Here is a 25,776-nt window from a genome sequence, read left to right as displayed (position 1 = left end):
ATGAGCATTGGAGCTGTTACTGCTATATGGTTCCGTAAAAGGGGGGGGGGGGGGTTAAATCTTTGCAAGTGTGCCGCTCGTGCCGGTATTTACTTTCCCTCTGACTTCACTTCTTGGTCCCGTGAGGAGGAACGAGTGGTGGGCCAAAGAAGTTGCTCATGTTGGCAAAGATTTGAAGAGGTACGGGGGTAGGGGAAGGGAGGGCATGAGTATTGCATGGAGGGGCAGAAAGGTGCCCCTCCCCCTTACTACACCCCTGCATCTCAGCATCCTTACCTGCCTGAAAACCGAGCAATTTATCGAAAAATCTCTTATAACGACAAAACTTGCTAATCGGGAAAACAAATAAATATTGCCCTCGAGTAATTCTGTTAGGTTTGTATCGTTCAAAGCATAAAGACAAGTAAATAGAAGCCATACGAAACAATACTTTAAGACAGGTACAACCAAACTTAAACAATATTCTAGCCTCAAAAGGCAGCCAATGCAACTGTTGATAAGATGAAGTAACACGGTCACATTTTTTCAACCCCAAAATTAGACGGACCGCCGTGTTTTTATCGTTTTTATTCAACCTTGTGGAAACTTCGGACAATAAAAAAATTTTTTGATAATGCATCATTTAGATTATTGGTACAATCATCCATTTTGTCCATTCTCATAAAAAGCTTCAAAAGAGACTGAGACTTGTACAGATCACGGCGGTCCGTCTAATTTTTGGGTTCCTCTAATACCCAAGAGCCATCAGAAGCGGCACTCTATTGTGTATGACACACAGAAACCATAAGGCTCCTTTTACTAAGGTGCGCTACCGTTTTTAGCGCATGCAGGATATTACCGCGCGCTGGCGTTAGCATCTAGCACGCGCTATTCTGCACGTTAATGCCCTAACGCAGCTTCGTAAAAGGAGCCCATAGAGTTTTGAAAGCCGCTGCACTTCCTCATAGGCTCTTCGTTATTTTTTAATAATTTTCTTCTTTTCCCTTTTACAAACCACAGTTATTTAATCTATATATATAAAATTGGAGGTATGTATGTGTGTATGTATGTATGTGTGTATGTATGTATGTGTGTGTGTGTGTGTGTATGTGCCGCGATCACGCAAAAACGGCTTGACCGATTTGAACGAACCTTGGTATGCAGATCCCTCACTACCTGGGGTGATATGTTCTGGGGGTCTCGTGGCCCACAACTCTATGTTGCTTGCTCAAGGGTGGGTTCACCCAACAATTTATATGTTCTTGCTCCTGGAGGTGAAACTAAATATGTTGTTTCTAATCAAGTTTTGTGTTTGTTGTATTGTATTCATTTTGTCAAATATTTCACATTATAATTTGAATATTGTACTTTTCATAAAGCTGTAAAAAAATAATTTCATTCACCACTATAAAGTATCTTTATTTGAATCCATTTACAGTGTTATTGCTATAATTAAATACCCGTGCAACGCCGGGGCATCAGCTAGTACTATATATAAGTTAGGTTTGAACTTATCTGCAACTCTGGTAGGGCGAATCGCCAAAGTTAAACCAGCAGTTACTATTTAGTCAAATCCGCCGCATGTCCTACCTATGTGATTTCTTATGCTAAAATTTCAATGAAAAAGATTTAAAAATGAAATGAAAAACAAAAGGACGGTAGGAAGTGCTAAAGATCTCAAAAGACATCAGTAAAGAAGGTAAACCAGGACGAACTTGAACTCAGTTCTTATATACCAGTATTAATTGCACTTGGACAGGGCCTCTTGAACCCCCCCGCCCCTCCCCCACCGCAAAAGTGGTTTATAGCGCAGGCCGGCGCTTTGAATGCTCTGCGCTGCTCCTGACATTCATAAGAGTTCCTATGAGCGTCGGGAGCAGTGCAGACATCCAGCGCACTGGCCTGCTCTTAAAAATGCTTCCACGGTTTTGTAAAAAAAAAGGTGTGGGGGGGGGGGTAAAATAATCACCTTAAAGTTATTGTACGCAAAGAGACCCTGGGCTAAAATTAACAGTAGCCCACACTGATAACTTCCCCTCCGTTGAAAACATTTTTGTTAAGGGAGACTTTCTAGATGTTTAAAAAGTGTTTTGAAGTTTTTTAAGTAATTGCTGTTTTAATATATTTGTTATAAATTATGTATGTTTGTTGGAGTCCGCCTAGAAATGTTGATGGAGTGGAATATAAATTTTTTAGAATAAACAAATTATTGTCCAACTGGAGTTCTCTTTACTCATCTACTTTTATTCCAAGTGTCCCACAGATTCTTCTTTCAAAAATAAGCATTTTCATTTTCCATTTATGCAGGTAATTGGGGGCACAATTTTTCCCCACTTTCCCCATTTGGTTTGGAGAAACCAGGTTCCTACTAGAGAATGACACGTGGACAAATTTTTCCCTTTCCCCGCAGGAACTCAACTTCCCTGTGAGTTTTGTTGCTGTCCCTCAACCATTCCTGTAGGCTCAGCCTTAACCGCACAAGTGTTTGAGGCTTGTGCAGATGAGGACAGAGCTTAGGCATTGGTGGAATGAGGCATTATGACATCACAATCGGAGCTCTAGAATGTTGCTACTTAGGATGGTAAAGTGTTTGAGGGACGGAGCTTAGGCATTGGTGGAATGAGGCATTATGACATCACAATCGGAGCTCTAGAATGTTGCTACTTAGGATGGTAAAGTGTTTGAGGGACGGAGCTTAGGCATTGGTGGAATGAGGCATTATGACATCACAATCGGAGCTCTAGAATGTTGCTACTTATGATGTTAAAGCGTTTGAGGCTTGTGCAGATGAGGACGGAGCTTAGGCATTGGTGGAATGAGGCATTATGACATCACAATCTGAGCTCTAGAATGTTGCTACACTTCTCCCTCCCTATTCGCGGGGGTTAGGGGCAGAGCCGGCCCACGAATATGGAAAATCGTGAATAACTTTCAGGACCGGTTCTGACCCACCCCCGCCTCCCTCCTGCATCCCGGACCTTACCTGGTGGTCTAGCGGTGACGTGGGGCAGGCGCGATCTTCCTATGCTCCTGCCCCGTGCAGAGCTGTCATCAAAAATGGCTGCCGTGAGTTCCCATGGTCTCATAAGACTACAACGGGAACTCACGGCAGCCGTTTTTGATGATGGCTCTTCACAGAGCAGGAGCATAGGAAGATCATTCCTGCCCTGCATCACCGCTAGACCACCAGGTAAGGTCTGGGGAGGTTCGGGCAGCCTGTAAAAAGTAGAAGTTAAAAAATCATGAATAACCGAATTCGCCAGTACTGAACTCGCAAATTCGGAGGGATAGCAGTACTTATGATTTTAAAGTGTTTGAGGTTTGTGCAGATGAGGACAGAGCTTGCAGGAATGGGGCAGGGACAGGAAAAGAACTTGCCGGGACGGAAAAATTAGTTCCCGTGGAGACGGGGAAAAATTAGTCCCCGTTTCATTCTGTATGTAGTTCATGGCTACAGTTTTAAAAATTCACAGATATGATCGGTGGCTTTAGCACTTTTTGGAAGCTGGGTAAATTAGCTCCCTCTAGTGGCTTCCTTTGCCCCCTGCAGGATGAGTAAAGGGAACTCTTTTTGCACCTCAGTTTGTCAGGAGGAAGGGCTGGCAACGTTTGATCTGTGTGCTACATAAAGGAAAGGGGGGAGCAGAACGATAATAATCATTATTAACTTTTCTATTTATATTTCATGATTGTCACCTGTAAGTAAAACGCAATGCAGCCTTTTGCGTTTCAGCTACTGTTGCTTCCGCTTACAATGTAAAACAGAAAGAACAGGGGAAACAAATTTGGCAGAGGGAAATGTGATCTACGCTGAATGCATCAGAAAAAGTGAAATAGAAAGCCAAGTTTGTGTTTATTTTACTCCTGTTCAGGAATAGCTTCAAGGCTGGCTGCACTTGTATACAGAACAATAACAACAATAATTTATGATCTCTATAGCGCTACCAGGTACACGCAACATTGTACATGTAAGAGATGGTCCCTGCTAAGAAGAGCTTACAATCTAATTATGACAGACTCCCAGGACAAAATGAGGTAGTTCCTGTCCTCTGAAGGCTTACAATCTAAGCCTTTGCAAAGCTGCCGCTAGCGTTTTTAGTGCCGGCCGCCATGGTAACAGATCCAGCGCTCACAGAACTCCTATAAGCATCCGAGCTGTTACCACCACGGCCAGCGCTAAAAATGCTAGCGCGGCTTTGTAAAGGAGGGGGTTACTTAAGTGTGCTACTATTTTAGGGTCTTTTTACTAAATCTACTTTCTTTCAAATCCCTGTTATATAAAACCCCAGCTTTCATCTACAAGTTATTGATCCCTTATACCCCAATCAGATCACTGAGATCTATTGACCTCACTTAAACTTATTAATACACGGCGGCACTTTATCTTCTCTGTTACAGCTCCTCAAACTTGGAACTCAGAGAAGAAAAGAACTTAGATCAATTTAAAAGTCAACTTAAGAGCTTTTGATATTTAGGAGTCCCAGCCTATTTTGGCTTATTTTCATAAGGCTACTTCTTTTATTTCCCTCCTATTGTTTTTTTACCATAATCATCCTTCTTTCTATCATTATTATTGTATTTCATTACCCTGCCTTTCCCTTTGTTTTTCTTTTCTGTTTATTCTGTTAGTCGTTAATTTAATATGTTTTGTTCAGTGTCCATCTGTCTTTTATAACCCCTGTATTATCTGTAAATTGAATTATTTGTTCGTCGCTTAGATATTTGAGTAAGCGATTAATCAAATACTTATTAAACTTGAAATATTAAACTTGAAGCTGTGATGCATGTTTAACGAGTGAGAAAGCGCTTAACCGCAAAACACGCTAAAGTGCTTTGCAGTAATGTCTCCTTTTCCGTGCACTAATCATGCATTATTTTTTTTTTTTAAATGTTTGTAGGAAGAGGCATGTCATGGGCAGGGAATAGGTTTGGAAACGTTATCCAAAGAGTGGGTTCTGATTAGTACTTGCTAACTGGGAAACACTGGGTTAATGCAGAAGCTCTCAGTACCTCCTTAATAGGAGGTGGTCAGAGCTCCCACCTTTGCAGGTGCCACAAGTTAATGCAAACATTAGACATGCGCTGTAAAAATAAAAAAAACTTGAAAACTGGTAAATCTGAGCTTAGCATGCAGGAAAATAATGGTAAAGGGAGTGGGACTTGTATGCTGCTTTTTCTGTGTGTGTTTCAAGTTTTATTAAAAATTTGATACAATGCTTATAAAAATTTCTAAGTGATTTTCGTAATAATAAATGGGGGAAAAGGGAATATAAAAACAGACATTGACTTTACTTACTTGAGACTCCAGTGGGAATTGAACTCGCAACCTCAGGGTGCCGAGCCTGCTGCTCTAATCACTAGGCCTTATTAAGATGCATTAAGCCAAGATTTTAGCACACTTTAGTCAAAGGATCTCATAGTCTTAAGAAGAACATAAGACTTGTCGCTGCTGGGTCAGACCAGTGGTCCATCGTGCCCAGCAGTCCGCTCCTGCCGCGGCCCTTAGGTCAAAGACCAGCGCCCTGAGTCTAGCCTTATCTGCTAAAGCTATACTCATGTTTAGTAAATAAGTGCTATTACATACTACTGGTATTTCATTATTCAGTTATTTATTTAAATTTCTTATACACCGCTTCTATTCAAAGTATTTCTACCTATCTGTCCTGGCGGGGTCACAATCTAACTACAGTACCTGGGGCAGCACTATTACTGCTTATATAGTACTGCTGGACGCACGCAGTGCTGTTACTTTAACCAAGTAAGAGACAGTCCCTGCTCGACGGAGAAACAGGGAGTGACAAATAGACACGGATATACTCAATTTCAATCAATACAGTACAATCCAAATCCCTGCAGCTATTACCTTTGCTTCACTTCTAAGACATAACGCTTTCTTAGTCTTTTCAGTGGGAATAATCAAAGTTATGCTATCCTCATGTATAAAATTCTGCACGCCCAATCTCACGTTAGTCAACGTCTTTAAAAATTGTCATTTCCCCTGGTCTGTTTCTGTTTAAAATGTATTTTATTTGGCACATTGTTTTGGCATTTTTGTACACCGCCTAGAACTTGATCAAACTAGAAAGAAATACATTAAATAAGATTGGTGACAAAGGGGAGGCCTGAAGAACCCCAAATATTGGTTTCCATAACTCAGAAAAAAAACCCACCATCCTAAATCTTCACTCTAATTAACTTAATCCTGACCCGTCTCTGGTAGTCTTCAACTCCAGGCTGAAAGCCCACTTTTTTGAACTTGCGTTTAACTGCCAACTTGTAAAGCGCCCATATCTGTCATCATTCCCTCTTACTGCCCTATCCCCTCCACCTCTTAAGTCCCATGTAATTCCCACCTAAGTTTCATGTATAAATTCACCTTTGTCCTCTATATCTGTCATAATTAGATTGTAAGGTATTTTGAGCAAGAACCATCTTCTTGCGTGTTTAATGTACAATACTGCGTGAGTCTGGTAGCACTTTAGAAATAAAAAATTGTAGTAGTAGTAATACCTATCTTTTCTAAATGATATAATAAAATCTCATAATCAACCACAAGGACAAGGGGACACTCGATGAAGTTACAGAGTAATACTTTTAAAACCAATAGGAGGAAATATTTTTTCACTCAGAGAATAGTGAAGCTCTGGAACGCGTTGCCAGAGGTTGTGGTAAGAGCAGAGAGCGTAGTTGGTTTTAAGAAAGATTTGGTCAAATTCCTGGCGGAAAAGTCCATAGTCTGTTGTTGAGACAGACATGAAGAAACATAAGAATAGCCTTACTTGGTCAGACCAATGGTCCATCAAGCACAGTAGCCCATTCTCATGGTGGCCAATCCAGGTCACTAGTACCTGGCCAAAACCCAAGGAGTAGCAACATTCCAGAATCTCAAAGAATAGCAAGATTCCGGAATCTCAGAGAGTAACAAGATTCCAGAATCCCAAAGAGTAGCAACATTCCATGCTACCGATCCAGGGCAAGCAGTGGCTTCCCCCATGTCTGTCTCAATAACAGACTATGGACTTTTCCTCCAGGAACTTGTCCAAACCTTTCTTAAAACCAGCTACACTATCCGCTCTTACCACATCCTCTGGCAACGCGTTCCAGAACTTAACTATTCTCTGAGTGAAAAAAAATTTCCTCCAATTGGTTTTAAAAGTATTTCCCTGTAACTTCGAGTGTCCCCTAATCTTTGTAATTTTTGACAGCGTGAAAAATTGATCCACTTGTACCTCTTCTACTCCACTCAGGATTTTGTCTCCTTTTCAGCTGTCTCTTTTCCAAGCTGAAGAGCCTTAACCTCTTTAATCTTTCCTCATATGAGAGGAGTTTTATTGGATTTGTGATTTCCTTTGAAATTTAGAGGATTTAATGTTTTATGCTGATAATATTATGTAATTAAGTAGGTTTTAGTCGGCATTGTGGCCAGCAGTAGGAGCTTTTGATAGATATAAGATGTGCTGTCTTTAAAAGTTTTGTGTGTTGATTGTAAATTGCTTAGTTTTGTAAGTGGTCTATAAATTTTTAAATAAATAAATTGGATTAACTTAATGTACTTTCCCTCCCCCTTTACAAAACCGTGATAGCGTTTTTTAGCGCAGGCTTGCGCACTGAAGGCCCTGCGCTCATATGAGCGTAGGGAGCAGTGCAGAGCATTCAGCATGCCGGCCTGTGCTAAAAACCCGCTATCACTGTTTTGTAAAAGGTGGGGTGGGGGGGCTAATGATTAGCTTTGGAAGGTAACCCTTCTTTTTCAGATCATCACAATTATAACAAAGACCTAAGATGTGTTCAAGAGCACATTAAGGCCACTCTTTGCTGCGGATTAGTAAAAGGGCCTCCAAATTTTCAAAGATGTTAGAAATACCATCCTGAACAATGAGAATATGTATTGATTTAAAAGATTTCTAACCAGCTTTGACCTAAGTGGTTTCCAACATACAAACATAATTATCGTATAACATACAAATACACTTCTCCTTCGTCATTCGCGGGGATATGGGCAGAGCCAGACCGCGAATGCCGAAAAAAACGTGATTATCTGGCTCTGACCCACCCCCACCTCCCTGCCGCCTTCCCGGCCTTACCTGGTGGTCTAGAGGGTTTTCGGGGCAGGAGCGATCTTCCTACGCTCCTGCCCCGTGCAGATCGCCATCAGGAAATGGCTGTAGGGAGTTCCCTTCGTAGTCTCGAGAGACTACGGGAGCTCCCAGCAGCCATTTCCTCATGGCGATCTGCACGGGGCAGGAGTGTAGGAAGATCGCTCCTGCCCCGAAAGCCCTCTAGACCACCAGGTAAGACCAGGAATGCCACAGGGAGGAAAAAAAGATGGATTTTTTTTTACATTAAGACTGTTTTTTTTATTTTCCCCCTCCCCAGAAAAAATTGCGATTAAATGAAACCGCAAGTGCAGGAACCGTGAATGGGAAAGGAAGTGTAAACAAATTGCCTTTAACCTTCGAGCTCTGATTCCCTTTGCAAAGGTAAGCTGCCAAATATCTTATTCCCACTCTATTCCTTCTCTTTCTGTTTCTCCAAACCCTTCTGTATGTTTTCTTTCCTATCTTATATTGTAGTTCTCACCCCCCCCCCTTCCCCATTGGCATATGTCAAGTCTATGGGCTCCTTTTACAAACCTGCGATAGCGGTTTTAGCGTACGCTGAATTGCCAGGCGCACTAGACGCTAACGCCAGAATTGAGCTGGTGTTAGTTCTAGCCGCATAGCGCAGGTTTAGCGTGCGCTAAAAACCCTATTGCAGCTTAGTAAAAGGAGCCCTAGGTCTCATGTATTGTACTCCCTGAATGTTTTAAAACGTTTTAGCTCTGTTCATCGCTTAGAAGTACAATTAAACAATTAATCAAATTTTAAATAAAACTTGAAAACAAACTGATCTAAAATGCACATAATTAGTATCCCAGCCTACTCAATTCAAAGCCTCCATAAACCAAGTGGTTTTCAAAACCTTAAATTTCTGGATATCAGAAAGTAACCTCAATGGTCCTGTCAAATTATTCCATAATTGTACACCTGCAACCAAAATTACAGATGCTCTCCTGTTCGCATAACGGGCATGTGATAACTCGTTTGTTGTCAATCGCAGCACGCCCTCTGACCTTAAAGATCTGAGAGGCCTGCTAGAGAAGAAGACTTTGTAGGAGCCTGAGAAAAATCAATGAAGATCTAATGTTATGGTCATTTATGCTAGTCAAGAGTTTTGCAGGGGGTCCAGACAGCTTTTCAAAACCCGGCACTTTATCCGGGTTTTGAAAAGCCTCCTCAAATAGCTTCAGGCAGGGAGGAAGACGGCTCATGCGTGGATGCCACACGATGTCACACACATGGGCGCATGATGTCACCGTGTGGCATCTGCGGACTTCCCCTCTGCCCGACAAGAGCAAGCAGTGGGGGGCGGGGCTAGGATGGAATTGGGGGCGGGTCTAATGGGTCCAGATTTTCCGTTTGCAAATTCTGGCAACCCTATGAATAAACATCTGAGCTTCAAGGTGTCAAGATTCTGTAGAAATATTCTGGCCAATATTTAAAGCTAATTAACCAGCTTGGAACAGCCGTTGACCGGTTACTCGCTTGTATGCAGTTATCCGGTCATTTTCAGCATAGGAGCCAACTTTTCAGAATGATTGGGGGTGTTAAACCCAATGGATATTATCCCATCGTTGGATACAGAGTTCACTCAATGTTGGAGGTGCTCAAACACCCACAGAGCTGGCTCCTATGATTTTTAGTGACACTTAACCAGTTAGCAGTGGTGAAAATGACCATCTAGTACTGAAGTGGAAAGTGGCTGCATCAGGGAGCATTTCGGGAGCGTTTCAGGGGCAGAGTCCAACTAGCTTGAAATCTTCAGAGCTAACCACCATGTTTAGAGTATAAATGGAACGGCATAGATATCCGGATGCGCTAGCCCATGGCCAGTTGTCTAAATATCGATTTAACTAGACATGGGCTAGCTGGCTTTTTAAAAGCCGGAAATTCAACACTGAAAACTGCATAGAGCCCAGCCTTGAATTTTCAGTTTTAGCACCACCAGCGCCAGTGGTCAAAACACGCTGTCCAATGATAGCTGAATAGGTTATATGAATTACAAACTTTTCAGTGCAAACACCCCTCCCCCCCACCCCTTCCAAGGCATCCTCGCAATTTCCTCTGTTCACAGGAAGAGTAGAGAAGAAATAAAGAGAAGGGAATGCTGAAACTCTCGCTAAGGACCCCATAAATATTCCCCTTGGACCTCATTACACATCTGAGCAAACATTAGCCTCACTCGTAGCTAAATTTCCTGTTTGCTTGGCTGATCAATCCCTCATCAAATTTTAATTAGGCTCAAGATTGCAGTGTCAGAATGAGAGCTCAGATCTAGGACTCATTCCAATCCCTATGTAGACATGTGTTTGTAGCATGTGTTGAAATAGATATGTATATAGCTATACATACAGTATATGGGTCTACTCTGTGTTTCAAACAAAACTGTACAAAGCTTGTGCTCTGCACAACTCTGTCAAAACTTGACAGATTTCAATAAAATTTGGGAATAGACTGCCCCCCTCACTACACCACTGAATCAATATAACATGTGTTAAGAACATAAGAAGCGCCATCTCCGGATCAAACCTTCGATCCGCACATGCGGAGGCCCAGCCAGGTGTACACCTGGCGTAATTTTAGTCACCCATATCCCTCCATGCCTATCGTAAGGAGATGTGCATCTAGTTTGCTTTTAAATCCTAGAATGGTGGATTCCGCAATAACCTCATCTAGGAGAGCATTCCAGGTGTCCACCACTCGTTGCGTGAAGTAGAACTTCCTGACATTTGTCCTGGACTTGTCCCCCCTTAGCTTCAGTCCTTCCCATAGATGCCATCTTTTCAGAATGATTGGGGGTGCTAAACCCATTGGAGATCATCCCACCCCCAGACATGGGCAAGTGGTTTGGTCAAACACCCACAGAGCTGGCACCATTCCTGGTGCAAAATATCCAGGGCCAGCTCTCAATCTGGCAGATCTCTCCTCCTTAAGAACATAAGAACTGCCATCTCCGGATCATACCTTCAATCCATCAAGTCTGGCGATCCGCACACATGGAGGCCCAGCCAGGTGTACATTTTAGTCACCCATATCCCTCTATGCCTCTCGTAAGGAGATGTGCATCTAGTTTGCTTTTAAATCCTAGAACGGTGGATTCCGCAATAACCTCCTCTAGGAGAGCATTCCAGGTGTCCACCACTCGTTGCGTGAAGCAGAACTTCCTGACATTTGTCCTGGACTTGTCCCCCCTTAGCTTCAGTCCATGTCCTGTTGTACGTGTTACATTGGACATTGTAAATAATTTTTTTTTCCTGCTCTATTTTGTTGATTCCTTTCAGTATTTTGAAGGTCTCGATAATATCCCCTCGCAGTCTCTTCTAATTCAGGGCTCCTTTTACTAAGCTGTGATAGCGTTTTTAGCGTGCGCAGAATTGTCATGCATGCTAAACCTAGAACCAACGCCAACTCAATGCTGGAATTAGCGTCTAGCGCGTGCTAAAACCGCTAGCACAGCTTAGTAAAAGGAGCTGTCAGTGTTGTAGGCACAGTTTTTTCAAATACAAATTCCTGGAGGAAAAGTCCATAGTCTGTTATTAAGACATGGGGAAACCTCTGCTTGCCCTGTATCGGTAGCATGGAATGTTGCTACTCCTTGGAATTCTAGAATCTTGTTACTTTCTGGGATTCCGGAATTTTGTTATTCTTTGAGATTCTGAATGGAATGTTGCTACTCTTTGGGATTCTAGAATCTTGTTACTCTTTGGGATTCCGGAATTTTGTTATTCTTTGAGATTCTGAATGGAATGTTGCTACTCTGGGGATTCTAGACTCTTGTTACTCTCTGGGATTCCGGAATTTTGTTATTCTTTGAGATTCTGAATGGAATGTTGCTACTCTGGGGATTCTAGACTCTTGTTACTCTCTGGGATTCCGGAATTTTGTTATTCTTTGAGATTCTGAATGGAATGTTGCTACTCTGGGGATTCTAGACTCTTGTTACTCTCTGGGATTCCGGAATTTTGTTATTCTTTGAGATTCTGAATGGAATGTTGCTACTCTGGGGATTCTAGACTCTTGTTACTCTCTGGGATTCCGGAATTTTGTTATTCTTTGAGATTCTGAATGGAATGTTGCTACTCTGGGGATTCTAGACTCTTGTTACTCTCTAGGATTCTGGAATCTTGCTATTCCTTGGGATTGCTACTGTTTGAGAATCTGGAATTTTGCTACTCTTTGGGTCTGGCCAGGTACTAGGGACCTGGATTGGCCACCATGAGAACGGGCTTGGTGGACCATTAGTTTTATGTTCTTATTTTATTTTATCCAATCCAATACCAAATTCCTAACATTTAATTCAGTGCTACTAATGTATACAGAACTTATTGAAAAATGATAACTTTAAAGGGTAAACCTGCAGGAACACCTCTTTCTCTGTTGTATTTTTTAAAGTATGGCATCAACCTGTCTGCTATTTTTTAAATAAAACCTAGAAATCCGCGTTCTTGGACTCAGTTCCAGTTCCAGACACAATGAATGGCATGCTGAGTGCTGAAACCTGCCAGGCTGCTATGAGCCCAGACACAAGTGTTTAGCACTGTGGCAATTTACAGACAAGGGTGCTAATTAATGATTTGCTTTGTTATTAAGACGACCTGTTGAAAAAGAGCTTGATCCCACCCCAGTACTATATATGTCACCAGCCTAACATCTGAAAACTGCAGGGAAGAGATCACAGAGAAGTGGTTTTCTTCACCCAGAAACTATTAAAACCAAAGCCAATTTTTTTTTTTTTTCCTTATTAAAAAGAATTTCAATTTGCCTCATGCTTTTCACCAGTGGTAGCAGCCCAGAAGTCTCTTTTATGACTTGCATTACCCCCAAGGTTGCAATCCATTTTCTTTCCATTTGTATATTAATCACTTTCATTCCGGTATGGAAATCAAGGTGCCCAGCATTCAGGCCTAAAGCAGCTGGTGATGTTTTCCTGCACTTTGACGGTGCAATTTTCAGTGCTGGGGCCATTGTGATGGGTTGTTTTTTTTTAAAGAGAAGACCACAGTGAACGTGTTAGCATGCAATAAACAAACTTCGCTCTCTTTGCTTCGAGCTGAGCAAGGGTGCAAGAAAGAGGTTTTAACCTTCATAAACAATCTAAAAAATTGTCCACTTAAATGAAAATGCTCTCAGCTTACTTAGTAACTTAGCAAATGATGGCAGAGAGATTAATACCACCTGGCAATTTGTACACTTTGAATAGCTATGCCTGCAAATTCCATTTGCAATCCATCTATCCATCTTCCTTCCCCATCCTCATCCCTTTCCTCGCTCAGCCTGTTGGATCACTGTCTTTTAGGGCTTTTTTTGTCATTCTCCCCAGGATTCCATAAAGACCACCCAAATCTGGGCGCAATTACAAGAACATAAAAATAGCCTTACTGGATCAGACCAATGCTCCATCTAGCCCAGGGGTAGGGAACTCCGGTCCTCGAGAGCCGTATTCCAGTCGGGTTTTCAGGATTTCCCCAATGAATATGCATTGAAAGCAGTGCATGCAAATAGATCTCATGCATATTCATTGAGGAAATCCTGAAAACCTGACTGGAATACGGCTCTCGAGGACCGGAGTTCCCTACCCCTGATCTAGCCCATCTTCATGGTGGCCAATCCACGTCACAAGTACCTGGCAAAAACCCAAATAGTAGCAGCATTCCTTGCCACTGATCGAGGGCAAGCAGTGGCTTCTCCCATGTCTGTCTCAACAGCAGTTTATGGACTTTTCCTCCAGGAACTTATCCAAACCTTTTTTAAAAACCAGCTACATTAACCGCTCTTAACACATCCTCTGGCAATGAATTCCAGAGCTTTCTCTGAGTGAAAAAATATTTCCTCCTATTGGTTTTAAAAATATTACTCTAACTTCATTGAGTGTCCCCTAGCATTTGTAATTTTTGACAGAGTGAAAAATCGATCCACTTGTACCCGTTCTACTTCACTCAGGATTTTGTAGACTTCAATCCTATCTCCCCTCAGCCATCTCTTTTCCAAACTGAAGAGCCCTAACCTTTTTCGTCTTTCCTCATACGAGAGGAGTTCCATTCCCTTTATCATCTTGGTCGCTCTTCTTTGAGCCATTTCTAGTGCCGCTGTATCTTTTTTGATTGGTTAGTGAGCCATTAGCAGTCAATAATCGGGTGCAATCATTGATATGAATTGGCACCAACTAGGGTTTATGTCCATATATGCCTACATGCTGTTGTCATTAAGTTGCACCAGTTGGGTAAGAGGCCATAGGAAGGGCAAATGATGTTCCAAAAAGTTGCAATCAGTTTGACAGAATATTAGGCCTCTGTGCCCAATTTGGGAGCTGGGATTTATGCCGAGTTTCAGCAAGCAGCCATGGTTGGCCATGAGAATTGTCGCTAAGTGCTATTTCGTAAAAGGCACGCGCCCTATACAGAACAGCGATTAGCATTGATATTTGGTGGCACCCATTTTTGAGCATTGAACTTTGACATGAGAGGTCGAGACAGTACAAGGACACCCAAAAGGACAAGTAGGTTCCTCTAGGTTCTTTGCTTTTACTTTGTTTTAGAAGGCTTTGTGGTTTAGTAGAAAAGACTCCTGATGGCGCTTAAACACGGCCTTGTCGAGTCATTCCTGAATTGGGCTGTGAAGTCATGGCTCTTTGGACTTATTTGTACCTCACTTGCTTGCTCATTGCCCATCTTTCATCACCATTTATAGAATCACTGAAAAACAATTTTGGGGCCTGGAAAATTTAATTTACTCATTTAAACTCCACTCGCTCTGAATCCTGCCAAAAGCTTCAAAGAAAAGCAGATATCGTGTTATGTTTGTTTGTTTGTTTGTTTTTGCAAGACACTATTTCAGTTAAATCTGTGCATATTGATACCCTTGATGGAAAATCTCTCACTTTCGAGTGGTAAATCTCACTGTTTTAGATGTTTCCCTGTGTTTATTTTCTCTCATCCAGTTTACAAAAACTCACCTAGTGCTGCAGATATTAACACCAGGTTATCTACTTCTGAATGGCTAAAATTGGAACCTCAATGGACTCTGCTACTGTTTCATAAGGGATACTATAGAAATCCTAAATACTATGTATTATTATTGGAATATACTATCACAAAAAATCCTAGCCTATATTTCGAATGCATAAAATCTTCTAGGGTGTAATAACATCCTAGGCTTGCGGTCTATGGTTTACACCTCACAGTACACCCAAAATGCACAGCAGGTAATAAAGCTCATACCACACACCGTCAATGTGTTATTACATTTTTTGCACAGGGGAGACTTGTTAAATGTGCACCATAGGAGAAAACAAATCTTTTCCTCATGATTCAGAAGGATTTCTTTGCTCCGTGTTTTGGTTCAGTCTGAGACGTTGTTTATTTAGTAAACCTACTGTATGAGTTAGATATTACTGCTTTGGCACTCGGCCTGCGTATTCTTTAAACCTGCATTAGTGTGAAGGGAACTGTCTGGTTTACTGTATGAAGAACATCATCTCATGCCAAATGGGACCAGCAAAACATTAAGCAATCAGAGAAGAAACCAGAGCACGGTAATTAGTTAAAGTGGCTTTTATTCCTCTGTTGTGGGGGTTGTAGGACTGGAGACAAGACCTGACAAATATTTGGAAAGTGGGCTATAGGTATGAGCTGGAATATGCCAGTGTTCGTGTGTAATCATACGGCGGGGCTAAAATCGAGGTAAACAGATAGAGATGTACCAGTTGGGGGGGGGGAACGTGATCATGTATGGAGCGTGGAAAATATGGCCCAGCAATAATTAGTGTCGGTTGCTAGGTTAAGTGTGCACTCTAGTGGCCAAATCATGAAGATACCTTGGAGTTATCGTTCCAATAATAGATTTTAATGTATGCAACTGGCTTGGAATAGAAGGTGATCAAACAGGGATTACTGTGAACATTCACAGAGCACCTTGGCAGCAAGTTCCATAAAACCTAGAGAAGCAGTGAGAGCACTGGGGGAATCATTTTGTAAAGCTTTTTCCATTAGGAGTGGCCTAGTGGTTAGAGCAGCTGCCTCCGCACCCTGAGGTTGTGAGTTCAGCTCCTTGTGACTCTGGGCAAGTCACTTAACAGTTCATTGCCCCAGGTACAAAATACGTGTCTTTCTAGAATATGTAAACCGCTTTGATTGTAACCACACAGAAAAGGCAGTATAGGAAGTCCTTTATCTTTTACAATCAAGCCATTGTGACATCACTGATGAGGTTGGCTCTTATTGGTGGAATGAGGAATTTTGACATCACAATCTCAGCTCTAGTACCAGAGTCTGAAACTCTTCACACTAAGGGGGGAAGTTAGCAACATGGGCCACAGGGAGTGGAGGAGAAGTCTAGTGGTTAGAGCATCTGTCTCAGCACCCTGAGGTTGTGACTTCAATTCCCACTGCAGCTCCTTGTGACTCTGTGTAAGTCACTTAACACTTCATTGTCCCCAGTACAAAATAAGCACCTGTCTAAAATATGTCAACTGCTTTGATTGTAACCACACAGAAAAGTGGTTTATCAGGTCCTAATACCTTTACCCTTTATCATCACCTTCACATGCAAAGCCTGTTTTACGCACTAAAAAGAACATTTATAAAATTGAATGGCTACAATAAAGACTGAAAAATCGATGCCAAAAAACTGGCCCCAAAACAATGAGAGCAAAGCTCTACTCTATAAACAACTCATAGAAACATAGAGTATGACGGCAGAAAAGAGCCAACAGCCCAACAAGTCTGCCCACTCAGGAACCCTCCCTCCTCCAGAATCCATCTTTTAAGCATTCCTCTGGAGCAACCCTGCCTGTCTGTCCCATCGTCCCTTGAAGTCGAGCGTGTTGCTGGCCTGACATGGAAGACCATTCCATCGATCAATTACCTTTTCGGTGAAGAAGTATTTCCTGGTGTCCCCATGAAATTTCCCCCCCTCCCCTGAATTTTAGTGGATGCCCTCTTGTCACCATGGGACCCGTAAGACAAAAGATGTCTTCCTTCACATCAACGCGGCCCGTGATGTATTTGAATGTTTCTATCGTGTCCCCCCTTTCTTTGTGCTCTTTGAGAGAATATAAGCGCAGCCTGCTCAGATGTTCTTCATACAGACTTTCCAAAACCCAGCATTTGTCCGGGTTTTGGCAAGCCCTGATGAGCTCCAGCTGCATTTGGAGGGCCACTGACATCACATACATCTGGCCATGCTCCAGGCCCTCCAAATGAAGCTGTAGCTCGTCCGGAAGAAGGGAGGAGGCTTCGTGGGGGCGGGGCTTGAGGTGGAACTGGGCGGGGCAGGATCATGTGTCTTGGATTTCCCAGAAAAAAATATGGTAACCCTAGCCTAATGGCACCTACATTTTAGGCGCTGCTCAGCACTGTTGTCAATCGACCGCTGGGCGCTGTTTATAGAATCACGCCTAGCAACACCTAGTTGTCGGCATCGTAGACATAGGCACCACTCCATTAGGCTAGCTTTTCCCTCACCTGGTTTGGCAGTGCCTATGTCAGATGCCTAAGGACGCCTAACTCAACCAGGCCTATTATCCGCCCTTAACCAGGCCTATTTTTTCAGATAGGCATCCTTAGGCATGGGAGGGTGCCCCGACTTAGGCATCCTAAAAGCTTGACAGCAAACTCTTCAATTGATTGATTTTTTTTTTTTTTGATTGGCTGAAAGCTGTTGCTGTCAATTACCAAGCTGATTAAGCCAATTAAAAAATAAAAATTGGCACGGATCTAGGCAGCCTCAGATAGGGTGCCCTAGCGCTGCCTATTGTAGGCATCCTATAGAGAATCAGAGCCCAAGCTTGTGTCTACTTTTGGGCATTCCCAGAGGCATAATTTGAGTGTAATCGCAATGCATCTGAGTATGTTATAAAACACACTGGTACATTTATTTTTCAATTTTCTCTACCATTCTCCCAAGGGAGCTTAGAACGGTTTACATTAATTTATTCAGGCACTCAAGCATTTTTCCCTGTCTGTCCCGGTGGGCTCACAATCTCTCTAATGTACCCGGGGCAATGGGGGGATTAAGTGACTTACCCAGGGTCACAAGGAGCAGCGTGGGTTTGAACCCACAACCTCAGGATGCTGAGGCTGTAGCTTTACCAAGTGAGCCACACTCTCCAATCCAATCCAAAGGACAGATGTTGTTTTAGCCAGTTGATAGGGCCAGTGATACCTCCTACATGTAAATCAATACATAGTCCATTACACGGGGATTTACATGGCACTTTGTGACCTTGGAATCACATGAACCACTGCAGCCTCCCTTACTGATAACCAGAGCTGGTGACATCATGCCTCATTCCACCAATAAGAGCCAACCCTCATCAGTGATGTCACAATGACTTGATTATCCTGTAGTTGGCTCATTTTTGCTACATTTTGATTTCTAGAGTGACGCAATGGTTAAAGGTACAGCCTTGGCACCCTGAGGTTGTGGGTTCAAACCCACGTTGCTCCTTGAGACCCTGGCCAAGTCACTTAATTGCCCCAGTACCTGAATAAATTCATGTAAACCCTTCTGAGATCCCATGGGAGAATGGTATAGAAAATTGAATGAATAAATAAAAGATTTTCTCCCCTTAAGAAATGCGGTCGGCGATGATCAATTCCCAAAATATTTGGGCACCGCTTTTATTATTTTTAAAAATCCTTTCTGCTGTCTGGCAAAAGAAGATTGTGTCGTATTTGCTGCATCCTTCCAGGTGCTGTATTTTTCCTTGTCACGCAAAACCGGATTTGTTTCTATCCCTCTTGGCACGCAAGAAGCGATGAAGTCACTGTCCTGTATAAAGACATCGCAGCCTCCTGTCAGACGCTAAGCTCCTGACAGAGACGGATTTAAACATGTGTCAGCTGCTCAGTGATTTCCATGGCAGAACTCCTAAGAAGTGCATGGTAGTTATTTTGTATGACAACAAAGGAGAAGGGTTCCATGTAAACCCAATGATGTGTAATGCACATAAGCATTTATCATTTTTGTGTCTGCGGGTAAACAGAGGTAACAGATGGCTACAGACTGAGCAAGACCTGACAGTGTCCCATTGGAGATATAGAGCTTGCATTGTGATCTTTTTCGTGGGGAGTTTGACTCTACCCTACTCGTAATAGAAAAAAAAAATATATATATATATATCAAGATTAGCTCAGCCTGTATTTGATCAGCTGAAATATTTGCTAGCTCAAATAGAAGAAAAGAAATATTTTGGCGTTGCCTGCGTTAGACATGAGCTTTTCGCTATGCAAACTTTGCCTAATTTTCAAAGGGAAGGTTCATTGTATAACTCCGCTCAGAGAATAACCCCAGGAAAACTGGTCATCTGCTTCCACGTTATTAGCTGCTCACTGCCCACTGATTCAGTCTTGCATGCTCTATAGAATTCTATATACAGTGCCCTGCACTATGTCCCTATTTCCGTACCGATTTTTTTCAGCACAGGAAAGTGTTAGAAAAGAAGCAAGCTGACAAAGTGGCTCAAAAGCTGCAGATCCACGTGGAAATGCACGTACTGTATATGCTCAAATATAAACCTAGATTTTGGGGCCACAAAATAGGCCCAGAAATGGGGGGCCTCAGTTTATATTACAGTCTTAGGGCTCCTTTTCCAACTTATAATTTTCTATAGCGCTACTAGACTTATGCAGCGTTGTACATTAAACATGTTAGAGTCAATCCCTGCTCAATAGAGCTTACAATTTAATTAGAACAGACAAACAAGACAAATAAGAGTTATTGCAGGCCTCTCCCCAGGCCTACCTTAAGCCCTCCTGGGCCAGTCGTGAGCCAGGGCAAGAGCAATCCTTCTATGCTCGTACCCCATGCAGCCTCACTACTCAAAATGGCTGACACGAGGTGGGACAGTAACTATGTGAGACTGCCATGAGTTTGGTTTATATTCAGGTGAACCTTTTTTCACCCTTTTTTATGGGAGGGAGGGGGGAGATTACCTTGGTTCAGATGGGTTTATATTCAAGTACATATGGTACATACCCTGTTATAGAATAGTGTGGATCTGGATAGGGGAAGTGACGATTGGAGGGTGGCTCAGGGGCACCCAACTTGTGTACCGGGATTTTACTTGGTTTCAGTTGGTGTAAATGTCTGCACCGTACGTTAAGCACAAATTCCTCATCGTAGAGACAGACCAAAGGTCTATCAATCCCAATATCCTGTTTCCAACAATGGCCAACCCAAGTACTGCATCCAGCCCGAAGCATGAAATTGCGCACTCAGTGTTAAAGACTTGATCCCTTGGTGGCTTCGTAGCCCAGGAGCACAGCGTCAAGGCTGCTGTCTTCTTACAGATTAATATTTACCATAAAGAGCAAGCAGCTCAGACTAGAATCTTCCTCTTGCCTACAAAAACGATCCAGTATGTGTTGGTCGCTGCTTTTGCTCACTGATGATTTCAGGAAGGCCACATTCTAATCATTGCTTGGTAGTTTGAGCAGACATAACACGGAAGTCACAGAACATAAAGGGCACAATCACATCTTCAATAAATCAATCCTATGTCAGCTAGAAGGTATAGAGAGGCTACACACATCTACAGCTCTTCATATTAGATATTTACAGAACATGCTATGGTTTTCAACAGTGATCAAATGTCAAAATACTTGAAATTGATGTCAATGTATTTGTTCCCTTTTTTGGTTAGACGGGATTTTCTTCGTCATGAAGATATACAGTAATGCCCATTTGACTGCCTCGCAAAATTTTCATAAACTTCAAAAGGCTGGAAGGCAAAGTTTGCATTGACGGGCTCAGCTCGCAGGGTCTGGTGAAGCGTGACTGATTAGAGTCTAATTCTAAGAAGCCAGACGTTCTGGGGTTGAAATCAATAAAACCCTGCCAATACTCCTGATCGGCGTACTGATGCTGTTCACAGTCACACAGGACATTTCAGAGGGTCTAGAACCAATGTCAGCACCCAGTGCTTTAGGACAGTTTTTGCTATTCACAGACAAATCAGGATGGAAGAAAATTTAGCAAGACATGTTAAAAAGGGGGATAAATCCTTTTTTAAGTAAGTTAGCTGCAGGAAGAAGAACTCAAGCGGTATTGTGCGCCTAAGGAAACCTGATGGCAACTTCATTGACTCGGACGCAGACAAAGCAGAACTACTCAATAACTACTTCTGCTCAGTCTTCACCTGCGAAGCGCCAGGATCCGGACCTCAGCCACAGACAAAAGGGTGCTCGGAGGACCCAATCCGGGACTTTGCAATTACCGTGGGCAATGTCTACCATGAACTATCAAAGCTCAAGGTGAACAAAGCCATGTGCCCGGATAATCTACACCCCAGAGTACTTCGGAAATTGAGAGATGTTCTGGCAGAACCGTTGGCTGAGCTTTTTAATCTTTCCCTAACAAAGGCAAAAGTTCCCTTGGACTGGAAAACTGTCAACGTTATCCCACTCCATTAAAAGGGATGCAGGTCAGAGGCCTAAAATTACAGGCCAGTGAGTCTCACATCAATTGTATGTAAACTTATGGAAACGTTGATCAAAAACAGATTGGACACGATTCTGGATGACGAAGGACTAAGGGATCCCCACCAGCATGACTTTACGAAGGGAAGGACTTGTCAATCCAATCTGATAAACTTCTTTGACTGGGTAACAAAGAAACTGGATAAGGGAGAGTCCCTGGACATCGTATATTTAGACTTCAGTAAGGCTTTTGATAGTGTCCCACACCGTAGGTTACTGAACAAGATGAACGCGATGGGCCTAGGAGAAACACTGACTGCATGGGTAGAAGACTGGCTTAGCGGTAGACTCCAAAGGGTAATGGTAAACGGTATTCCCTCAAAATCATCAGAAGTGTCCAGTTGAGTACCACAGGGCTCAGTCTTGGGCCCAATACTATTCAATATCTTTGTAAGGGATCTGCCTCAGGGACTTCAAGGTAAAATTACATTATTCGCCGATGACGCTAAACTATGCAACATTGTAGGCAGCGCAGCAGAACCTGATAGCGCAACCATGCCCGGCGCTATGGAGCAGGACCTACTTTTACTAGAACAATGGTCCAGTACTTGGCAACTGAATTTTAATGCCAAAAAATGTAAAGTTATGCACCTTGGTAGCAGAAATCCATGCAGAACATACACACTGAATGGTGAAAACCTAACCAGAACTGCAGCAGAACGGGACTTGGGAGTAATCATCCGGGAAGATATGAAAGCTACGAATCAGGTGCAGAAGGCAACAGCAAAAGCTAGACAAATGCTGGGCTGCATCAGAAGGAGCTTTATCAGTCGTAAGCCTGAAATGCTACTGCAGTTGTACAGATTAATGGTGAGACCTCACCTGGAGTACTGTGTTCAGTTTTGGAGGCCACATTATCAAAAGGATGTGAAGAGAATGGAGTCGATTCAGCGAATGGCCACTAGGATGGTCTCAGGACTAAAAAATCTCCAATATGGAAAACGTTTGAGCAGGCTGCGCTTATATTCTCTCAAAGAGCGCAGAGAAAGGGGGGACATGATACAAACATTCAAATACATCACAGGATGTATTGATGTGGAGGAAGAAATCTTTTGTCTTACGAGTCCCACGGCAACAAGAGGGCATCCGCTAAAACTCAGGGGGGGGGGAAGATTTCATGGGGACACCAGGAAGTATTTCTTCACCGAAAGGGTAATTGATCGATGAAATGGTCTTCCACGTCAGGCAATCGAGGCCAGAACCACGCTCAACTTCAAGGGACGATGGAACAGACAGGTGGGGTCGCTCCAGAGGAATGCTTAAAAGATGGAGGAAGGGAGGGTTCTTGAGTGGGCTGACTTGTTGGCCCATTGGCCCTTTTCTGCCGTCATACTCTATGTTTCTATGTTTCTAAATCGTGGTACAGATCCAAATACACAACTGTGCATAGCTGTGTTATACATATGCATAGAGAGAGAGAGAGAGAGATGTGTGTGGAAAACACACAATGTATTAACTCATATATATACTCAGAAATGTGTACTTTTATAATAAAAAAAAATATATATATATAGTCCTACCTTAGTTATAGGAGAATTGGGAGTTTAAGTCCAAAAGCGCCCTGAAGTGAAAATTTCATTTATTTATTGTTTATTATTTAAACAGATTTCTATTTTACTGATCACTAGCAGTTTTCAGCAGATTTTAAGAAAGGTTTGGACAAGCTCCTGGAGGAAAAGTCCATAGTCTGTTATTGAGAAAGACATGGGGGAAGCCAATGCTTCCCTGGATCAGTAGCTTGGAATGTTGCTACTCTCTGGGTTTTGGCCAGGTACTAATGACCTGGATTGGCCACCGTGAGAATGGGCTACTGGGCTTGATGGACCATTGGTCTGACCCAGTAAGGCTAATCTTATGTTCTCACCACTATTTATCATTTCTATAGTACTACTAGACATACACTAAACACATATGAGACAGTCCCTGCTTGACTAAGTTTACGATCTATCCAAAACAAACAAACATGACAAATAAGGGATTAGGGAATTTTTTATTGTGCTAGTGATTAAAACAGATATGGGTGCTGAAAAGGCAAATAAGAGTTAGGGATTATAAGCAACCTCGAAAAGGTGGACTTTTAGCCAAGATTTGAATATGGCCTGAGATGGAGCTTGATATATTGGCTCGGGAAGTCTATTCCACGCATATAATGCAGCAAGATAAAGGAATGGAGTCTGGAGTTGGCAGTAGAGGAGAAGGGTACAAAGTTCCAAGGGGAGAAGTATAGTGAGAGATAAGAGAGGAGAGATACTGAGAAGCTGGGTACATCGATGTTTGAGCGCAGTACAAAAGCGCTCCGACAAAGCCGTGCTGACCATTGCACACTGGGATGAATGCATGCAGCCACTGGAAGCCGTTATTACTGTTCCTGATAGCGCTATGAGGGGGAGGGGTTCCCCCCACACCGCCTGTCAGAGCGGAAGAGCCGGTGTTTGGGAGAAGAGTGGGATTTTTGAGTGTATTAGGGGTTTGAGTTGGAGACCACATTTTGGATTTGTGCAAAGGGTTTGAAGTTGGAGACCGTGGCTTTAATGTGTTTCTATAATACAGCTTATCATATAGTCTAAGGGCCAAATGAACATATTAGATGGGGACAAAATGAGAAACTGGGGAAGGGGAAATATAGACACGGAAACAGTCACAGTTAAGTTTAATAGGCTTTATAGACCACACTTTACTATAACAGTTTACAAAAATGTATAGAAAAAAAGAGCACCATTACAATAAATAAAACGATTAAAAACTAAAATAAAACATTCAAAAATAAATTTAAAATAAAATAATCAAATAACTCAGCTCATTAGCAATAAAAGTTCAATATTTTGCATTAAGAATTCAAAAAAATCCTCCAATGGGTCCATCCCTGTCAGTTTTTCAGTTTGAAGGTTGTTATTGGGGAGTGGAGTGAAAGAAGCAAAAGTCCTCACACGGAAAGAGAGCACAGCTTGCTCAAATGAGAAACAACGCCTCGTGTTTTCAAAATCACACCGTCAACAGTGTTTCCAGGCTGCAATTAGCTGAAGTAAGGAGTTGCTGGTGGCAAACATGAAGCTTTTAAACACTCTACTATTTTTTAAAGACGGCCTTTTTTTTTTTTTTAGTTTAGTTAATTAAACTTGAGAAATTGCAGTTGTTTTAATCCAAGGTTGAGTAAACCAGGACCAAGAGAGGTGAAGAACAAATTCGGACAAGTTAAAACTGACTGCGAAAAACTGATATTGATGGAGATAGATCCCCGTAGTCTCCAGATCTGTATCTTTTAGTCTTTGCTTAGGACACTGGTATTTGCAGAGTCATACTCTCATTTGATGCATTTGATAATTGCACCACTGCTGTCAGAAAACTGGACTAATTTCAACCAACCTAGTCTACTGGGGAAAGTAACAAGAGCAGAGTCAAACAAAACCAAAACTGATTTCAAGTAAATTGAAGAGAAGAAATTGAAGACTAGACTCTGAATTCAAACAAATAGACATCACCCCCTACCTTGCAACAAATGAAAAATGTTGGAGTACTTAAGAATTTTGGCCCTGATCTATAAAAGATGCCTGAAGTCAGGTGCCTAGATCAGTGTGCTTAGCTAATCTAGGTGCCTAACTTAATTATTTAATAAACCTTAATCAGCGTCGTTAATTGAAAATCACAATTAAGTTGCAATTAATTAGGTGGTAGGGGCTTAAATTGGTAGGCACCTGCCACTTTGAGGTAGGTGTCTACTTCAAGGCGCCTACCAAAAAGTAGACATGGCTTGGGGTGGATTCTGGGCAGATCTTGAGCATGCTTTGTCGTAGGTGCACTCATTTAGGCCAAGATAGGGTTACAAGACCTGTGGATTTACCCCGGCATATCCTCTTTTTAGAGGGCATGTCCAGGCATCCGGATGGCTTTTCAAACCCCAGCACTTTGTCCAGGTTTTTGAAAAGCAGATCTTGTCGGGAGGGACATCCGCGCATGTGCAGATGCAACGCGGTGATGTCACACAAATGTGTACGTCTGTGAAATCATTGCATCACATCCGCATATGCGCGGATGCCCTCCCATCCAACGGGCAGAGCTAGGAGGCATGGCTGGGGCATGGTGTGGGCATAATGGGGCGGGGATGGGTGAAACTGGGCAAGCCTGGGGGGCGGGTCTATGAGTCTGGATTTTATGTAGGTAAAATCTGGTAACCCTAGACCAGGGGTAGGCAATTCCGGTCCTCGAGAGCCGGAGCCAGGTCA

General features: G+C 42.5%; 1 long non-coding RNA gene across 2 annotated transcripts in view; it reads left to right on the top strand.

Moving 5' to 3' along the window:
• LOC117345626 overlaps positions 1 to 25,776 on the top strand; it is a 123,531-nt gene that overhangs the window by 19,807 nt on the left and 77,948 nt on the right. For both annotated transcript variants that reach the window (XR_004536476.1, XR_004536475.1), the window contains exon 2: positions 8,356 to 8,459. This is a non-coding gene — a long non-coding RNA (uncharacterized LOC117345626). The remainder of the gene's footprint in view (positions 1 to 8,355; positions 8,460 to 25,776) is intronic.

The sequence above is a fragment of the Geotrypetes seraphini genome, chromosome 11 (genome assembly GCF_902459505.1).
Source record: "Geotrypetes seraphini chromosome 11, aGeoSer1.1, whole genome shotgun sequence".
In the NCBI taxonomy this organism is placed as follows: domain Eukaryota; kingdom Metazoa; phylum Chordata; class Amphibia; order Gymnophiona; family Dermophiidae; genus Geotrypetes; species Geotrypetes seraphini.
Note: the sequence above shows the minus strand (reverse complement) of the source record. Positions and strands in the feature narration are given on the sequence as shown.